Genomic DNA, 20,375 nt, shown 5'->3' with positions numbered 1-20,375 from the left:
TCAAACTATGTGCAAAAAAGCAACCAAAACAACAAAAAAATAACTAAACACCAACCCAAAATGTGCAAATAGTTTCTGTATCTGTTTTCTTACACTTCACAACAATATTATTAACACTTTGATAAACTAAACTACAGAGATCTTGATGTGTCCCTATGCATTAGTGCCCTGAGCCAACAATGGCTTTTTAAAACTAACCTCATACCGGAAATAATTGCTTTACTAAGTTTCAAATCACCATGAAGGACCCAGTGACATTCAAATATTATTTGTCCTTCTGGTGTACATTGGAGAAAAACAACTCAGCTAAGTACTTTGAAAGTATTTAATCTTAATCTTTCAAGCTCACTTCTGTAATTATTTCAAACTTCTATGACAGTATGATTAATTCTTCTAAAAAGGCAGGAAGAAAATGACACAGTATTTGGACTTTGCATAAACATACAAATTATCAAACTGCTGATTAACATAAAGGTTTTGTATATGGTAACAGCCAATTTGCATATGTACCCCTTTTAGTGTTTTTTAAAAGTTAGGATACTTCACATTTAATTAGGAGCAAGATCAACAAAACAGAATTCACAAATCTTAAGGTGATTGCTTTTAAGCCCTCTATTTTGTAGCTGTGCAGGACTCATTTAATGGAAAGAAGATACTTCCAAGTTCATGACAAATTTCAGTGTGCTCACTGTACATTAATAGCCCAAAGAAATTCAGCATTAGGTTGCTGTTGAAATAAAACTCCTGTAAGTTACCATTCTCCCATCCAATAAAGGTCAAGCTGTTAGTTGACTGTCGTTAGGCATAGTCTCTTGACTGCTTAAAGGTTATATAAATATTAAAGTCTATGAAGTCAGCCAGGAAACTTTCTTTTCAAATACCTCGCCACATTATTTTTGGCTTTTAACAGCAACAATTATACATCAGATATCATAGAGTGATGTGCTTTCCTTTTGAGAAAAATACCTGCTTTCCCATAAATAATAGCTTTTTCACAAATCCCAGTGAACAAATAAAAGGATAAAAATCTAAGTTAAAAGTAATGATTCACATGCTTATTAAAAAAACCCCAAAGCCACCCTATGACTTTATTGCATTTATCTGGACTCTGAACAGTGTGGCTTTCATTATTAGATTACAATAGATCAAGACTTATGTCCACACTAACGTTGCCCTCATTTCCATTTATATTAAACTGGTATTTGTTTTTTAAAGGAGGCCCATGAATGAACAGAAACTTGCCCAATCTCTGTTTATTCAGCTTGTAACTTGCACAATAGCAAATTCAATCTTGTTAAGAGGCTTATTCTTCCATTGCAGAAGTTACCTGAATTGCACGAAAGTTTGAATCTGCATAGGCTATACATTAATGTCAGAGGAAAAAGATAAATTAGGAAGAGGCAGTTTTGACTTGCACTAATAAATTGCACATAACTGACTCTTTTCAAATATCCTTTGCTCATTTTATTTCAGAGGTGGAGAAATGCCTTAATTTGACACTGGCAAATGGAAGTTCTTCTCACAGCACTGTAGGAATAATAATGAAATCACATTTCCTCACCCCATCCCTCCCACTCCCCCAGTTGCTAAGGCAATTTGTCTCCTGAACATCTGTCCTTGCCCACTGATCAGGAGGGTAAGTGGAAGCCAACACTCCTGGTGTGATATTCTGGCCACACATAATTCGTGGGAAGGCGGTCACGGATCTTAATTGTTCACCTGAATTATACTCCGAGCCTGGCTACTCACTGGCTCTATACTGTCCTCAGCAAAACACACTCTGTTTCCAACTTCACTGTTTGCAAAATGAAGGAAATAAAGTAGATCTATCTCATAAGGATATAGGGAGTCTTGTTTTTGTGATATTTTTAAGCATGAACTTGCAGTAACATTTACCTGAACAATTACAGGAGAAAAATATCTGCTGAAACAAGTTTAGTACCTTGTAAACCACACTGATCTTGAACAGAGATTCCAGGGGGAAAAATCACAAGCTTCTGTTTATTTGTTCTATTTTCCTCAGTAAAAGAGGAGAAAAAAAACACAAATTCTTCAATTCCACTCACTTATTTGAGACCAAAACCAAAAGGAACATTCAGATAAGTGACTAATCAGAACATGTGCTATTACTGTATGTGTCAGATGCCATTTTTTCCTTCAACAGGTCTTTAAAAATATTGAATAAAAGCACTGTTCGAGCTTCTGTTTTCTATATTGTGGGTTGTTTGGGGTTTTTTTGCTAAGCACATAGATATTAACATTTAGAATTTTTGGAATTGGATCTCTGCCTCATACAAATAAGAAATCTCTTTAATTTCAAAGAAAAAAAATAAAATGAAAACAACCTGGGGTTTTTTCTTTAGCAAAAAAAAAAAAAATTAGAATTAAAAATTAGAAAATGATAAATTGCCAAACAGAGTATAACAGCAAACAGCTAAAGAAAGCAAACAAGTATTATTTCTGACATAATTTTTTACGTGTTTTTAGTTACCTTTGCTGTTCTCTCACTGAAGGGGATACATGCACTCCATAACTGTCAGTAACATGTTCCTTAACATGTTGAGAACAGTCATTTTCTAATGAAATAAGGAGTATTCAAACTGTCCCAGTGAGGCTAACTACTCAATGTAGTAAATTACTACTAACTGTGCCCAGTGAAGCTACTTTAATGTGAAAGTAAAGACATAAATGGTTTCCTGTGCCATTTACAATTGGAGTGTTAGGTCATCCATTTCTGTAAATGAAGAGTACTGTAAATGTTTCTCCAAAGGAGTTTTCTAAAGATTGAGGAGTAATTAAGGCAGAAAGTTATCTTTTCCTCCTACAAAGATGACACCGGAAAATCTATGGAAATGACTATCTGAAGAAAGATATGAACACATGCAAAAATAAAGTGTTTGCTTAGCCATTAACTGTGTCTTGCAGGCAACTCAGTAGAAAAATTAATCTTCTCTTGCCCTCTTCTGCAAAGAATCCAGTATAAATACGCAGGAACTACAATTCACCAAGATATCAAATTCACATAACACATCAGCTAAAATCTCTGCAGCTTAACCTAATGTTAAAGAACGGGTGAAGTAAAATACATCCAAGTGAAACCCTGATCTACAAGGTGTTACAGAGAACCTTTGGCCTCCTACTTAGATATTCAGTTTGAAGATGAACATCCATTCATGATTGCTTCTTCCAAAAATCAGTTCATATTATGAAATTCAGGAGAAAGAACAAAGCTTAAGCACATTTTGCCTCTTCTTCCTTACAACCATTATCAACAACCTTTCCTGATGATTTTTATTTCTGGAAACAGACAGAAAATCATACAGCAAAGATGAGAGGTGGATCAACTCTCAAGAAGTTTAACAATGTCTTGGAGAGCTCCTTCTAGTGAGCCCTATTAATGCTCTTCCCTGCTGAGATTCCACCAGTAGTTATTCTATATAATGAGACTTTTAAGGTCATAGAACCACAGAATATCCTAAGTTCAAAGGGAGTAGGATCATCAAAGTCCAACTCCTGGCCCTGTACAGGACAGGCTCCAGAATCACACCATGTGCCTTGAGAACATTGTCCAAAGAATAGAAGAGAGCCATGAATAGAAAAGAGATTGTGGGGCTTCTGAACTCGGACTTTTCTCAAGCTTTTGAAAACAGATGAGGATAGAGTACGTTTGAGATTAGGGACAGGAGGGAGAGCACCTTCCTCAAATAACTGAGGAGGTACCAGCATGGTATAGCTTTTTGCTGTTAACAGAAACACTGTGACACAATAATCAGTGACAGTGACTACTGAAGGACATTCACAATTTGCATTGTAACCATAAGACATTTTAGGAAATGCCACACTATTGATTTTACCAAGATCCTGCTACTGTACATTCAAAGGAAATTTTGCACCCTATTTAGATGACAAGGCCTCTAGATTTTTCCTGATTTCAGTAGTAGAATACAGTGTGTCGCAAGGAAATATGTCCATCCCATTAATTAACAAGATTTTAGTAAATTCTCTTATATTTTATACTTAATCCCAACTTCCCAAACATATCTTTACACCTAACGCTGATCTGAAACAGCATCTGCTCCTAATATTCCCCTTTCTTCACAGGCCTAATAGTTTTAGGTGATAAATCCCTCATTGATATATTTAATCATCTTTGCTCCTAGATTGAGGAGATAACTGCATAAAGGCAGGTCAAACCTAGTTTTTAGTGCTATGTTCAGTGCTGAATATTTATTTAATATTGTAATTACACTATTTAGCATTTACAGTAGGCACATGCATTAATTATTTGAGCAAAAATCAGGAATATAACATATTTTGCCCAATTACAGAAAACTGGCCTTATATTTAAGATCCTCCATGATGTCTAGCAAAATAAAAACCTACCAAAAAAATACCAGTCAGCTATAAGATTACAAATATAGACTACAACAAAAAGCAATTGAATTGTAATCCTTAAACATCACTTTCAATATACTACCAAACACTAGGTTAATTATCAAAGTTATTATGCACCCCACACTTTTCAGAGCTACAAAAATAATTGAATTTTCCTGTAGAAATATCAGCTCCAAAGAATATCATCACGAGGTCTTGAAAATTAATTATTTAAATGCACAACACCAACATGCTCAGACAGACAACAAAAGAGTTTAGCAAAAAACACATTATAGCATTTCCCTGTTTCATTTTTAAGACTAGTATATTTAATGAGAAAAATCCATTCCAAGATATTGTCTGTGAATCAGTGTTACAAATTAATGGCTGTTTAATGGGCCTGAAGGAGGAAACAGAAGTGGTAACAATGGTTTAATCAGCAACAAGCCTCCTTGAAGTCTTTCCTAAATATGTCAGTTCACTGCAAGGAAAAAACTCTTACACAGTAGAGTTTACTTGCAGCCTGAAGCAATCCTGATGACTAAAGCCTATCAAAACAAAATGAGCTGGATATTCCCTTTCAGATATAGGACATTAATCCTTGAAAAAGCCAAATATTTAGATTAATAATTTCCTGTATCAATGTTACAGACTATATTAGGTTGAAGGAGGAGAAGAATACATTCTACAAACTTTCATTTCCATTCAGTTTCCCTTCTTTTGAGAGAGATACAAAAACATAAACGTTTTTCCAAACTCAGGTGTTGTTTGCCTCTGTAAATCTGCTGGATTAATGTGGTGTTACATTTCCTATCACTCGTTTTTGCTTGCAGGCTTTAGGGGTTTTTTTGTGTTTGTTTTCCTGTTAATGGTGTTTGCGATGATTGATGTGAGGTTATTTGAAATAATGAATTACAGTGCAAGAAAAATTAAACTATATATGATATAGCTGGGGCTAATCCTGGATAATTAACCGGCATCTTCAAAAGGTGCACAGGTGCCTCAGTTCTATTTTGGAGAAATCAGAACAAAGCATGTTTAGAACTTACATAATATCTGAGTCTGAAAGATTTCATTGACAGAATAGCTCGGTAGAATTGTGTTCTGAAGGCTCAAAGCTTCAAGGGAGAATTGTTTTTCTAAAGGCTATTTGGTAGCTTAAGTGTGTATCTACCATGTATTTGGTATTCCTGCTGAGTTCCCATGTGGACAATCCTAGTGCCTAAAAGGAAAGTCTTTATAAGACATAACTAATCAGTTTCAGATATTTTCATATAGCAAATTAACGTGGGTAGTTAACACACCATAAATTCCATGTTGCTTATTAACCCTGATTATAGATAAATCCTAATTAAATGCTACCACTGTAGCTATTGCATACTATGAAGTGTCTGGCATACTGAAATGGGTGCAAAAATTACAGTTGATTCACATTTGTTATCTCCAAGATATTCAGACCGTATTTACTCAGTTTGCAGTAAAAGGACTTTTATTTTCAAAGTTGTCAGAGCCACAAATTCAAGCAAAAACATGAAAGTTAATCTCACCACTTTATGGCTTGTTTACACTTGTCCAACGTGAAAGCAAAATTGCTTCTTTAACTAGAACATTTATTAGCAAAAGTACCCAAAGAGAACCCAGCTCAGATGCACACAGCACTGTTGTCCCTGCTGTGGGGCTATCCCAATTAAAAGCTGGTAGCTACTTGTTTCTTACTGAAATGCACACATAGAACTTAACTACACACAGGCAGCAGTAAAACTTTGCCAGTTTTAAGTGCAATTTTACACCTAAACAAAATTAAGAACTTTTTCCTACCACATTTTCAAAAGCATGATCCTAATGAATGAAAATAACACTCATTTTCTGTAACATTCCTAATAAAAAGAGAACCGCAGCAACCAGTGATTTGCAGTGATTTACTTGGTCATATGGAGTATTAAAAACTTTTAGAAGCCATTTAGCGTACTGCAGGTGACATGTGATTAAATATTACTGTTGCACCGAAGCTCCCTGAGGGTTTAATCAATACATTTTTATGTTTTCCTATCATATCTGCCTTGGTTTTGTTCCTCTGAGCATGCTCTGAACATAAACGGTAGATGGTTTATATTCAAGCAAATACGAGGAACCAGTGAACCCAATTACTCTGATTCCCATCATTTAATTTTTCTCTATATTGTAAAGCATATGGTAACAAATTGTATTAAGGAAAGTATTAAAAATAGCCACCTGCATTACCTTCCAATAGGTTCTTTGAGTTTTTCTTAATAACTTTTCTCAGAGGGAGTGAAGTATTTTTTCTATGGTACAAAATTAAAAAAGTCTATCTGAAAGGCTTCCATTTATTTGTGATAGTGTTTTTTATTTTCATGTATTTTTAATATTCAGTTTTATCCACGAAAAGTTGTAATTTAAGGCTTTTGAGTTTTATGATTTGTAACAGCTTTAGGTTTTATTTGTAATGAAGAAAAGAATGCAGATGATGCCACATGAACACCTGCATAGTTTTAGTGGGAACAGTGGACACCTTGTATCAAGGTGAGTTCAGGAGGATGTTATAGTTTTCACTCTTACTTCAAGAGACAACTCTTTTAACCTCTTGTAGGAAAAGGCTAAAGTGTGTGTACATTATTTTCAGAAACTGAAGCAGCTACATAAGAAAAATGGAGAAAGAATAAATTAAATTACATGGGACTTTTGTTGTTGCTGTTAACAGTCACCTGGATAACAGTTTCTTTACAAAGTAAAAGAATTGTACTAAGCCTGTTAGCAACAGAAAATGAAGAGAAACATTTTATTTCCCTCCATGCACATCAAAATAAACCCACCAAAACCAGAATGATTTCTCTTAAGTATTTTGATGCCAAGGTTGTTGTGTTATAACCAAACTGATCCTGCCTTAAGTTATTTTGCAGTCAACAACTTAAATGTTAACAAGATGACAAGATCTTTTACCCTACTGATACTGCAGCAAGAAAAAAAACAAACCAAAAAAAAAAAAAAAAAAAAAAAAAAAAAAAAAAAAAAAAAAAAAAAAAAAAAAAAAAAAAAAAAAAAAAAAAAAGGAACTCAACAACGTAAGTCAAGTGTTTTTTATGTAGAACTAGCACTGAAAATTACTATATTACTAGTGAGCAGAAAACAGGTGTAGTCCCTAGTTAGAAGGTTCACATGTTATAGCTTTTCAGGTTTTTTCCAGCAGATGGCAGGTGAAAGTTTTTGTTTCCATATAGAAATATGTTAGAGCAAGTTATATTATTGCTACGCTCAGAGACAGGTTATTGTAAGGTTTTGGCTTTTAGTTTAGTGGTACCTTGAATCTCAAAATGTGTTAACTAAAAGGTTAAAAATGCTGAACCATTCAGACTGCACTGCCTTAGAAGAGTAGGATGAGGAGGAAAACAGACACAGACTAGGAAGGGATGTATTTCTGTTACGGAACAACTTTCAATACAGAAAGGAACAACACACTAATTTTCTCCATTTTGTTTGCTCACCTGTGGAATGAAATCCACTCCTCTCAAGATAGTTCCTCTTCTTTCTGATTGATCTACATTTCAAATGCAGTTCTTAACCTCAGAAGCGAAGCCATCACAAGAAAATGCCTCCAAAATATCTCTCACCTCAAGTTTAACTAGAATTATAAATTCAAGAAAACAAGCCAGAAAACTAATTTTTTTTTTTTTTGCAAAACCCAAATTCCAGCAGCTCAAAGCTGTGAAAAGCAGTTTTCTCTGTCCACATGAAACATTTGTCACTGAAGGCAAAAGGGTTTACTTCACATTCACAACAGAAAGCTCCTGGCTGGTGTGGGACAGAAGAGCTCAAACAGTGTTCTGAGAGCACCTCAACAGCAATGGTTTAGCTTTGGACACCCCCATTACCCCCACTCACCAAGCTGGAGTCATCCCGAGGAGCAAAGCAAAGGCACAAGAGCTGTACTTGTCTCAAGTGAAGTTACAGGAGCACCTTAGATGCGTCCCAGCCACCAACAAGCACCTGGCTGACACAGCCAGCAGGAAACCCGGATCCTGGAGCACTGGTGGGGTGGATGTTGACTCACCCCCAGCACCTGCTCCACTCAGCAGCTCAGCTGCGCTTCTGCACAGCCCTAAGCAGTTAACTTCTGGCACCTGAGGTCAGACACAGGTGCTGGGGCTCAGCAATCATCACTAATTGTGCTTCCCCCCTTCAAACAGTCTAAAAAAATAAAAGTAATATACTGAGCCTTCTACGAAAAAGGAATAAGTGTTCGTAACAAAAGCATCAGCATTACACTGAAGTGAAGAAAATTTCCTGCTGCAGTGGGGCATCTAAATTATGATATCTTGGTTATTTTACTGAATTTTATCTAATTTCTCTACAGCTGTTCAATATTTGGGCCTTGTCTCCTCTAGTCCTCTACTTAAATATTTCAAAAAAAGGACTTACAGGGAAAAAAAAAGACATAGAGAAGAAAATTACCAGGCTGCTGAATCAAGCTCATCAAGCTGGATTTATTAGATTCTAGACAAAAAACTTATCTGGAAACTGAATGTTGATATTTATTAAAATTAAACATCTTTGCAAAATGGATTTAAGCTGAATCTAATATGTCTTAATTAAAGTGATCCACAGAGTATATTTTTATTCTGGTGAGTACGTATGGAATTACATTCAGAAATCCCTGAGCAAGAGGATTTAAAAATACCTTTTGGGTTTTATGCTGTTTTATAATGTAAGCTATGTATCTGATGGTTTTATACATGTTATTATGTTCTAAATGCATCTCTCCTCCTAGAGTTCTTCCTTGAGCTTCATAAAAAGAGCAACATTACCTTAAAGACAGTCTTTGACTGACTAGGCTTACCTAAACTATTAACATTTAAGGTAGTTTATCTTTGAAATTATATTTTATCATGACGTTGTATTTACATGAATTATATAAAGTACCTTTGCAAATACACTACAGGGTAAACGCATAACAGGATACTTAATAATTTCAAGACAGATAATAATGTTTAGACTTACAATTTTTTGAACTGTAGGGAAATATTGCTGAGCCTCATTTGTTTCCTCTCAAACAAAATCAGTTAGCACCTCAGATATTTATTTAAAGCTCTTTGTTTCAGCTGGAGCTTGGTCTGAATTAATCTGACAGAGGTGCTATACAATAGGCATCTTTTTCTATTACACAAGGCAACCATACCTGTTTCATCATTTCTCCTGTTTCAAAAAAAGAATAAAATTCTATAGGTCAGAATCTGTGAAAAAAAAAAAAAAAAAAAAATCCACACTAAAAGCATTACAAACAAACAAATCCAAATGTAACCAACCAAAACAAAACAAGCACCCCAAACTATCTTAACTTAAAGGAATGCATGTTTACATACTCAGGGGGTGTTACAGTGAAGAATGTGCATGTAACAGTGCTCCATTTCTGACATCAACAGACAACATGAGTGAGGTCAAAGGACATGTTTAAGCACAGACCAAATTACGAAAGATTAACTGAACAATTCTACATCACCAATTAGTGACCTGGTCAAAATAAAACTTCTGTTGCAACAGCTTTTGCACTCCAGCTGCCCAAAATGTCTCACTGTCCTTCCTCGCTAACACTGACTCAGAGAAAGACACAAATCTTTCACATCTTAAGTCTCTTCTGATGGATATTCAGCTAACACTGAAGTTCCACACAGCAATTACTGTCAGTACCTGTGGCTTGGACTCAGGGTATTTGATGGCTGTAGGGTCAGGATGATGCCTAGTGACAGGTTTGCTTCTCCAACACTGTGGGATTTTCTTTAGGATTAAACATCTCTGTGCAGGAGGCAAAATACTCTCAGGGTGCTCCAGGACTGAGGAACTCAATCTCAGCCTGGGGAGACAAATCTCTTTACCTTTTGTTCCAAGAACAGAGCACATCCATCCATTCTGATTTTCATATCAAACGTATGGACACAACGTTATCTAGAAATAAATAAACTCTACTGAGAAAGACAAACAAAGTCACTTGGCTTAATACACTCCTATCAGGTGCAGTGCTGAGCAGAGTGAAGGGAGAATGTATACTCCATAATATTAACCATGAACATCATAATAGAACCCCTCATCCATATGCAATTTACTTGTGAGGGAAAAATGTTTTTGAAACAATACCAAATATGCTCAAACTAATTTACCTTTGATAATGCCTTCACTCCCCCTTCTGCACACATGCACAAGCTATCCCACAAAATAGCATGAACACTTCAGATAGCTGTTTTGCAGAGTCTAAAGAGACCTGTTCCATTATCCACTTTGCCAGATATTGCAAACACCTGCCTATATCATGGTTTGTCAAGTAGCTGAATGGCTGAAAGGCTGGCAATGGGATGCAGACCTAATGTATCCCTAGTACTCAGTTTGATCCACCACTGATCAAACTATTTAAGGGAACGACCAGTTCAGACTAGGAAGAACTATCCTGCTTTCTTTCTGAAGGAAGAAACCATGTAAGCAGCCAGAAGAAGTGGGAGGTGAAGAGTAGTGCAGCTTTTCATTGCATTTATGGAAAGTATCCATATATTTAGCACTCTGTTGATGGCTATCATAGTGAGCTTTCTCTGAACCCTTGTTTCCCTCCTAAATCTAATCTAAATCAATATTACTCTATAATCAAAGAACAAAGAGTAAGCACAAAATTACCAAAAAACAAAGAGGTGTCTTTCCTAGAACACCACAGTGGCATCCCTCAGTGGGAAAATGGGAAATTCTGTGCCTTTTGAGCACAGGGACTGAACTGCTACTTTGTTAACTCATTCTCAAACTGGAATGACTAAGGAATCCGTAACACTGAGTATTAATGTTCTGGTCACTGTGTTTGTCACAATCCCTGCTGTCTGCATGTAGGAAGAAAAAGTAAAATGTCATAAATAGAGGAATGACCTGACTTCTTTTTATGAAGCCAAAAAATGGCAACATAGTCCACCAATTGTTCTAATATCTCACTTCACACTCAGAAAGTAACCTTAAACTAGGCTGATTAACTAACATCAAAACAGGAAAAAGAAGTCCTAATATCTCCCATTTCAGTCTTTCAGTTCTATGGCTGTCATGAGAACACCTTGAAATGAGAACAGTTTGAATTTTATTCATTTATTTGTTTCGTTGGCATTTCAAGCACAAACCTCATCCGTTCCACAAAACGTTTACCATCTGAGATAGGCAACACACTTCAAAAGCTGCCAAATTAGATGGTCCAATCTCAAAATGAAGAAAATATATCAATAACTGCACTTACTATAATCACACTTACTTCTGACTCTGGTGAAATAAAGCTGAAGGAGGAACTGGCAGAAAGGCATGACTGGTCTTTTGCCAGGCCACATTCCCTGCAAAGTCAAAAGTGAGAGAAAGTGCTCAGGAGGATGGACTACTGCAATGAGATATGGGCAGCAAGAAGAAATAGGAGCTGAGGGGCAAGGAAGGCAGAATGTTGCAATTTTAAGACACAAACAAACAAATTGATTTCAAACCAAAAGGGAACAAACATCGACATCTGGAAGTTTTGATTGGAACAGAACAGGTCCCTTGAACTGCTGTTTCCCTCCTTGATGTGCAGCCCCACGTCTGCGGTTTCTGTGCAGCTGTGCAGTGCAGAGAGGGGACACAACGAGTTTCCATCTAACACAGAGGGGCTGAAGGTCCTTCTACTACTCTTGGCCCCAGAATTCAGTAATAACTCTGGCTCAGATGAACAGGAAGGCATGGATGAAAACCCATAGGGGATCCCACACATGGCTGTGTGCATGTCTGGTACCTGCATCCCTGCTCAGTAGCTGTTACCTGGGGCTATGGGATGCAGCTGGCTTTTTAAGAAGTCTGCCATAAATTCAAAAATTCTGGTTCAGAGATTTTTTTGTTTAAGAGAAAGCCACGTTCTGACCAAAAGGAATCAGTCACAGAGGAAGCTCTGGTAAGATTAGAGTTAAGGTGATAATGGAAATAGAATTAAAACCTGTAGTGTTTCAATGATAATTAAATGTGGAAAGCAGGCCTGTTTGAATCAAAGAGATTATATTTTATTCAAGGGAAGGTTCTTAGGGAGTTTTCAAAGGAACTGAAAGAAAACAGCTTTCTATTTCAGTTTTAAATAATGCAGCTTAGGAGATGGGCATTTTTTATCAAAAATAATAAAAATTTCCTTTTGATAAGAGAAGCATTTAGAAATTATTTCTGTAAACACGTCTCACTAAAGATTGAAGCCAAATCTGATGAAAATGTTTGCCAGGTCCAGCAACAGCCAGACTTCTTTTTATATTGATCAGATATGGAACTCAATGCCTTTAATCATTGTTCCAGAAATAAACTGCCAGCACACAAGCTACCTGCCCATTTTCCACTTATTATTAGCCAGCTTCATACTTGTCTCAAAGAACTAACCACAGCAAGTATAACACTTTTATTTACTCTAGACGAGACTTTGTTTAGCTGCAAAGAAAAAGTGTCAAGGAAGATAAGAACATTTATTACTAATTGCATGGTCTTACATGTTAAGCCACACAGATTGGAGGTCAAGCACTTTGAAATAATGTCAGTGCTCTGTCAAACCCGAATTCAAACCCTAATCTGACTCATTCTGTGGAAGTGAGCACAAAGCAGCACGCTGCACCCTCCAAATGGCACCCTGGGGAAGGTTCACCAACATGCTGAACAGATTCTGAGAACTGCACCCTAAAAATTCACTTGAAGTCAGTGATTCATACCAGCTGTGGTAAGAAAAACAAATATATACCTAAGGGTAAAACGTCTGACCTTTTCAGACTAGGTACTTCCCATCTCTTAGAGGTACCTGGTGAGATGGGGAGATTTTAGAACATCTTCCATGTACTGGTCATAGAAGGCAGGTGACTCCATCATACAGGTCTAGAGGAGACACTCAACCATTTAGAAACTAAGAAGTTGGTTGGTTCACTGATTTGAAATGGAAATTTGCTGGTGTAGCAATTAGCTGGTGTAGGGAGAATGCAAGAGTAAACTTCAACTTGGAAGTCTACAAAAAACTACAAAAGAAAGCAAGGAATGGAGTAGGAAAACAAACACTTCTGAATAAGTTAAAGACACTAAAACTACTTTGTCATGGTTTTTTTTCCTTGAACTGTCACAGGTAGAAGACTCTGTTGCTTGATTTCTGTACCTGTGGCTCATAATGATAGAAACCTTCACCCCCTATAAATTGAAAATATAGTCTCGTAATAATAATAAAGGCCAAGAAGAAAACATGAAGTGGGAGAGATAAAATATTTCCTCAGTGACACTGATGGCAACAACATTTTCTCCTGGACATGTAGTGTTCCCTGCAGAAAGTTACAGTGCCTTTTATCTGTCAGTGTAATCCAGAACAATTATACTAGTGATAATCCACAAAAATAAGCCCACTGTATCTAGCTGATCACTAAAAGTAACTTCAGTGATCTTTTAAATTTAGTTAACATTTACAGGTCTGACAACTGTATTGTAATTCTTAAGGAACAGAATGGACACACTTGACTGTCCCTCTTAAAGAGTAAAAGCACAGTTTAGAAGAAGAAAACCAGAGCCAAAACATATGAAGTTTATTTTTTTAGGTTTGGTACAAGTTTTTGATCTAAAATCAGCAATTGGTCATCTTCTTTATGAATCATAACCAAATCCTAATATCATAACTACTTCAAAAGAATCTGCCTCATGTAAAACTGTTATCTTTAAAAAATAATAATCTGTACTCTTCTCTATACAAGCAAAGCCAATATTCACTGAGTTCCACTAGGCTGAAACTTAAACTCATATGGACTGACACAAAATACATAACATTAAATTTTATTTGGGAATACAGAAAAGTACTAAGGAAAATTCATGAGTAATCAGAAAGCCAAAGGGCTTTCATTAGAAAGACTAAAAGTGAAAAATCCTGTAATTCATCTCATAACAATTGAATGCATTGTTAATCAGAGACTTTTGTTGCAATGACAAAGGAAAATAGGAGCACCCTCCCAAACTAAAATCTTTATTCAGCCTGCAGACAACTCAGTTCTTGTAAGCTGTCTGAATCTGTGAATTTGATTTCAATGTACTCTAGAAAAGCACACTGTACAAGCCATTATTCCTCATAGTCCTGGCAAATTTAGTGCATCTATGCCTATATTATTGAAAATTATTGCTGGAACGATATCAGAGAAGATCATTAAATATACACATATCCTTTAAGACATTAGTATGGATAGCTTCAACTAAAAATTATTCTTTGGGTTGCTTGGGATTCTCTGTTTTCTGAAGGAGCACATTGTTTTTCATTGATTAAAGGATCTCATTAGCACAGCCATTTCTTGAGGTTTTGTTCAGTTGTTTTAAACAATGAACCTTGAATTCTCCCCCTATTTTATTTCTGCTTCCCCAGTACACAGCTTAGTAGAATTTACAAACAATTGGAGAGATTTGAAGATGGTAAATATAGACGTCACTGGAATTTCAGCTGCATATACCAACTCTTATTTATTCTACAGTTTTGCGCATTAAAGATCACTGGGTGAGGCACACAAAAATGGCTGGCTGGAAGATCAGCTCCTTATGACCTGCTTTTCATTTGGCCATCCACCATCAAACTGTATGTTACCTGATAATGTCACTGTGATTGTTTTGGAAAGGACAAAATGCATATGAAAATACATTTTCTTGCGTTTCTCCCGTTTTCTCAGGATCTTCATTATCATTCGTTGTTCAAGTTACAAGCGTGTAATTTAATATGAATGGAGCTGTACTTGGTCCATCACTCAGTTGTTGTATAGTAATTAGACCCCAAATGCACACAAATAGTTTCCAGGCTGCCAGCTGGATAAAATGCTCATTGCTTCTTTTGTAGATATTTGGATTCTGATTTAACTCTTTTCTGACTTAAAAATCAAAAGAGAGAACATATTGGCAGAGGAAGAGAAAGGAAGAGACCAAGTAATTCAGTGTTATGTCAGCCTCATGGCAACTCAAACTTATAATTATATATATGAAATGGAAGAGTTAGTACATATCTGTCAGGCTCGGTAACAAAGGTGTGGATTTGCTTCCTCAAGATTTCTCTCTCTCTTTTTTCTTTTCCTTCTTCATCAGAATATTAATGCTCTTCATCATCATTCTTTGGAAGTGTGACACATATCACATTTCCCATCCTTCTGAGCATATGGTCTGGAACTATTGAATAGCTGCAATATGATGATTCCGGGCTGCTGAGCGCAACTGATTGGCACATTAAACTGCTGGGAGACTCTTATCTGGGGCAGACAGGATTCTTTCCAGTGCAGTCCTAAGGGGCCCTCAGTAATGAAAAATAGTAATTCTAAGTCTTTTCCACCTGTCTGTTGCCAGGCATTTTAAAATGGAGTTTCAATAGTTTTTCATTCCCCATAACCCTTATTAAAGCAAATCAAGTGTAAGCCAGAAGAACCTGGAGAGTTTCACTAGAGACCCTGCAGTTATCAATTTAAGAATGGGTTTTTCAAAGCTTATTCAGCCTTGCTTCTAACACTGTAAAGCAACCTAATACAGAAAAGATGGTAATACAACTAAGTATCAAATTAACTAAATAATACAGCAACATGATACCTGGTTAATAATTTTTAAAAATCTGTTATTTTAAAAGACATTTTTTCCCTTTATTAGTAGACCTATAAAAGTAAAGTAAACCAATTTCTTTTGCATATAAGCAAAGTTAAGGAAATCAAAATCTAATTGAAGCTATAAAATTTACCAGATCTCTACAGAGATTCTTTCACCTTCTTCAGCTTCCTCTTAGCTGAGATTACAATGATAAGCACTCATTCTCTTGCCAGGAATAACAACGAATGAAGCATTTCTTCAGCTAAAGGGGAAAAAATCAGCTTCCAGGCTTATGACTCTTAACAAAATAAGGGAAGGTTGTTCTGAGAACAGTGATTGCCTGAAGAATTACTGTAGGAATTGGATACTGGTATCATGATCTCAGGACAGAGCTTTTGTGGCTGACATAGTGGCAATTTAAATGGCTTACATGTAGTGCCTTTTAACTCAATAAGATAATGCTTCACTTCCTTTCCTCTATAAAACTAGAAGAACTGATTCTTTTCACCTCAGCATAAGTGTTATTATGTTTAGATCCTTAAACAGTGGCTATGTTGTTCCTTTCTAGGAGATCATGTTAAATCCTGAACAGATATTAGGATGTATAGGACTTTGCAGCAGATACAACTTTAGCAGTAGTGCCCAAGACTAGATAAATGGAGCGTCACTAAGAAGTCTTGAAAATAATCTCAATTGCTTTAAATTTGTTATGCACACAATTTTCTTACTTATGTTTTCAACTTTAGTAACATTTTTTGCACTGGATGCCTCACAACACTATGCTCTAAATAATAGTTTCTGGAAGTTTATGAATTTACCACTCTCTGTCATGGTCTTGTAGCTTGGAAAATATGGATACAGAAAGGATTTTATTGCATAGGAGTCAGCCATTCATATCACACACAGCGCTGGAAATTAGAGTTCTTATTTTAGAGGCTGTAAAAAGATTCCAGAGAAAATTCCATACTTGGGTCCTCTTCACAAGAATTGCTAAAATTTGCAATTACAGCTCATTTTGGAGGGATTAACTTTTATCATTTTTGTTATAAAAACTTCCCAAAGGAGAAGCAATCACTGTATTTTAAGGCTGCTAGAAAGGAATCACACTCAAAACCGCTTATTTTCATGTAAAGAGTAATATTTAAATGATGCTTGTCTTTATGCCTTGCATAAAAACTGCGTTAACATTTGCATTTTTCATGGACTAACTTTTTTTTTACTTATTTTCCAATTTATATGTCTTAAAAGTCTTATTTTCCTCCAGTACCACTGTAGGGCGAGGTTCTGGCAATGTTATTTTCCTTCAGCTTGATAAAACAGAATTCTTTTCAATGGTGACATATTAAAGCAGTTGGATGTCCTAACATTTGCACAATTCTCCTGCTGGATATTTGCAAAACCGCTTATTTTTGTGTTTACCTATAAAAGATAAAATCACTTATTTGGAGAACTTTGTGAGTGGCTTCTTGCAGTGTAATCTGCTGTGAGAGACAGAGCTGTGGACCTCAGAAGGACAACTTCCTGATGAGGAATATCTTACACACACAGTTGTACTTGTGGAAATATTTACCCATATTTCATTTGTTTTTGTTCTTTTTCTATACAGACTTCTCTACAACCAAGAAAGAGTCAAGAATGAGTTACAATCAGTGCAGTGACCAGCAGTAAGCATGACGAGAATTTGAAGTAGACTGAAAGCAAGCTTTCAGATACTGGACATAATCTGTACTCTCTTTTTAGCTCTTGGGGAAGAAAGAGAAGTTATGCAATTCTAGTAGATTTGTTCTACTACTATTAGACATGAGATATTTCTGTAGCTTGGTAGGAAGTCTTATTCAGCTGTGCATAAACTAAATGAAGAGTTCCCTCACTTTATAATGTGCCTCACATGTTTAGCCAGCTCTTGTGTCCTACTCTTCATTTGGAGAAAATGGTAACACAGCTCAGAGGTTACTTTAGAATTTCAGAATTTTAGAGTGATTTGTTTCTTCCACAAAATGCAGATGTCACATCACCAGTATAATGTAATTGTTTTAAATATAATACAAATTAGGAGTGGTTATGGTAATCCAAAGCGTTCACGATTTGGAATACGTGTGATATATGTTATACTTTTCAAGCATTCTAAGATGAACACCTTCTCTCCTGAAAAACTCTTGAGGGTTGCTGAATTGTATTAAAAAAAAAAAAAAAAAAGAAATATCTATTTTACTAAAAATGTTTGCTGACACAGTTGTAAAATTAACATTATTGATTTTACTGCATTTAATAAAATACTGCTATCAAAAATCAGGATTACAACAAAAACGTTGTATCCCTTCTTATTATGTGTTGAGAAATACACTTTCATGAAGTCATAAATTATGTTTGTGGTTCAATGAACATCTTTAATGAATAACATGTTTAATTAATTATAAGGTATGTTGTAATTTGGGGAGATAATCAGAAAAGGAGAGCATGATAAAACAAAAAGTCCTCATCTTTTTAGGCTTCTTCCCACTCAAATCTCAGATGAGCTTCTTTTCCCACCTTGACTAGGTATCATGTTCCCTGAATGACTTTAGAAGTATTTTTCCTTGAGTCAAACAGTCTGTCATTAGCACAAAGTAATCCTTACTATAATGGTCTTTAATTGCCTTTAATTATTTTATATCTGAATTACCGTACACTGCAGGACATTCAAAGCCATAATAATAAAATATCTTATTACAGTGGCTTATTGAAGTACTACTGGGCTTAGGCTTCTGGGAATCATTCTAAAGTCCAACAGTGATTGTAAATCATTCTGATCTCTATGTGTATGTCAAGGGGGATATCGCATAAGAAACTGAACTTTAAAACATTAATTCCTACAAGAACCAAAGGCATTAAATTCCTTCACTCATTGTACTTGGGTTAGGCTAAAGCTTCAAAAGGAAGGCAAACATCAACTGTTGCACAAAATCAATTCTTTCTCTTCTCCTAAATATCCAGCATTGGTGACCCATAAAATCCCTGAAGCTAGCTCAGAATGGCAAACACTGGTCTAGTAATGCCTCCTACACACATGCCATATCCTGATATCACCGCTTAAAATCCATATTGTAATTTAGAGAAGTCTTAGGGCAAGGTTATTTCTTGAAAGACAAAGATAAAAGGCAGTCTTTCCTCAGCAAGGGCTGAGATAGCAAAATAGTCACTAGAAGATTTGTTTAATATATTTGCTAAAAGCCATCGCAGAATCATAAAATAGTTGTGAGGGACCTCAAGATCATCTCGTTTCAACTCTCCTGCCATGGGCAGGAACACCTTTCACTAGACCAGACTGATCCAAACCCCATCCAACTTGGACTTGAACACTTCCAGGCATGGGACAGCCACAGCTTCTCTGAGTAATCTGTGCCAGTGCCTCACCCTCCTCACAGTGCAGATCATGCAGACATGGTTTTGCTGTACATCAGCACCTCATCAGTATGTCTGTAATAGTCTATTAATCTTCTTTGTAACCTAGTGGATGTTTCCTCCCTGAAACAAAATGTCAGCACCTAAAAGATGCAGGCAAGAGTGCTTCAGCTGTACATGGGTACGAGTGGCCCGTGGTTATCTGGGATCTGACTCACAACAAGGGTTATGTTCGAAGGACACAAAGTAATCCAAACACAAGGTGTTATTCTGTGTTTATTATGCAATACACACAGCCCTTTGTGTGCCCAAGGGCTGGGAGAGCTGAACAGCACCACAGAACTGTATACAGGAGAAAGCTACAGCCCAGGACTTGGATCATCCCTCTCTGGCTGCAGCACAGCAGCAGAAGAGATGGGGAAACAGTTCCGATTCGTGTCACGAATCACAAATCAGCTGCCAAATCACATCAGCTGCCAGTGTGCTCTGCTTTGCTAAGCCGTCATTAAGGCTTTGAATCTGTACAGACCTAAGCAACCCGCTCTTGCCAGAGCAGCAGGACCAGGGAACAGGCAGAATTACCACGTCACAGAGCTAAAGACAGTCCCACCTCTGCCCTCACCACCCCACTGGCCCCCTCCCCTTGGGTTTTTCTCTGTTATTTGTTATCAAACTTATACACTGCAAGACATGTGCACTTCCAAATGACATATCACAACTACGTTTAACCTGAGGAAAGTCAAAACGATCTTCCATGAGGTAACAAATTGAATTAAAGTGTAGCAAAAGCTAAAGACAGTGTTTTACAGGAACTTCACTCGAAAACAAGACAGACATGGGAATCTCAGGGGGGAGTACTAGACATAATATCAAATAACTGTCCAGTGGTTTCAGATCTTCAGATAGTATTTGTAGTGACACTACAGAAAATAAATCAATAAAACACTCTGATTTCAAAGCATTTTTATGCATCTTGAAGGAATTTACTAAACTTCTGTCTTATCCTTGTGATCATCCTTTTTCTGTCA

The sequence above is a fragment of the Empidonax traillii genome, unplaced genomic scaffold, assembly GCF_003031625.1.
Source record: "Empidonax traillii isolate 1590-97213 ecotype Southwest subspecies unplaced genomic scaffold, ASM303162v1 scaffold20:size5563877, whole genome shotgun sequence".
Lineage (NCBI taxonomy): Eukaryota > Metazoa > Chordata > Aves > Passeriformes > Tyrannidae > Empidonax > Empidonax traillii.
Note: the sequence above shows the minus strand (reverse complement) of the source record.